Source organism: Manacus vitellinus, unplaced genomic scaffold, assembly GCF_001715985.3.
Source record: "Manacus vitellinus isolate BGI_N305 unplaced genomic scaffold, ASM171598v3 scaffold_30_pilon, whole genome shotgun sequence".
Lineage (NCBI taxonomy): Eukaryota > Metazoa > Chordata > Aves > Passeriformes > Pipridae > Manacus > Manacus vitellinus.
This window is the reverse complement of record NW_021940291.1, coordinates 6,154,479-6,155,133: the sequence shown is the minus strand read 5'-3', so window position 1 is coordinate 6,155,133 and position 655 is coordinate 6,154,479.

Sequence of the window (655 nt, the reverse complement as noted above, 5' to 3'; positions counted from 1 at the left end):
GAAATATCTGGTGCATACTCCTCTAAGACTGCAGATTCATAGCACCCGAAGCAGAATCTTGACAAAACTGTATGACAAGAGAAATACGTTTCCTTTGAATGACAGTAAAGCTGAAGTTCCTGTATCACTGGAAACTGGAATAACATTCCCTACGACTACGGGTATCACTCTGCATATGACGACAAATGCAATTATTTGACAGTTCAAAATCAACCCCTAAGAGACTTCATACAGAACTGGACCTGCTCAACCGCAGGCTTGTCCTAACAGAAAATTTAAACTTCCATGGAAGTCATGTCATTTTTTTCTCGATGAAAAAAAGCATCACGAGTAAGACTTTATCAGAAAACAAAACAAAAAAAATCTTCGCGTTATTGCAGGTAGTTTTTCTAGAGGAGGCAGCTTCTCGTTATCCCGTTCTATTGGAAGTTCTGGAGGAGAACAGCTGACGGGAACGACAAGAGCAGTCGTTAAAAAAAAAATAAATTAAAAAAATTAAGACGCTCTTGCACTTGGCGAGCTGAAAAAGAGGCACTAAAACAGATGGATTCAGAGGCCGAGAAGGGGCCAGGGCCTTCTCCCGTGCGAACGCGGCCGCAGCCGCGTTAAACAGCAGCGACTCGGGGCCGGAGCGGCGGATTTTCCCTCCCGGAGC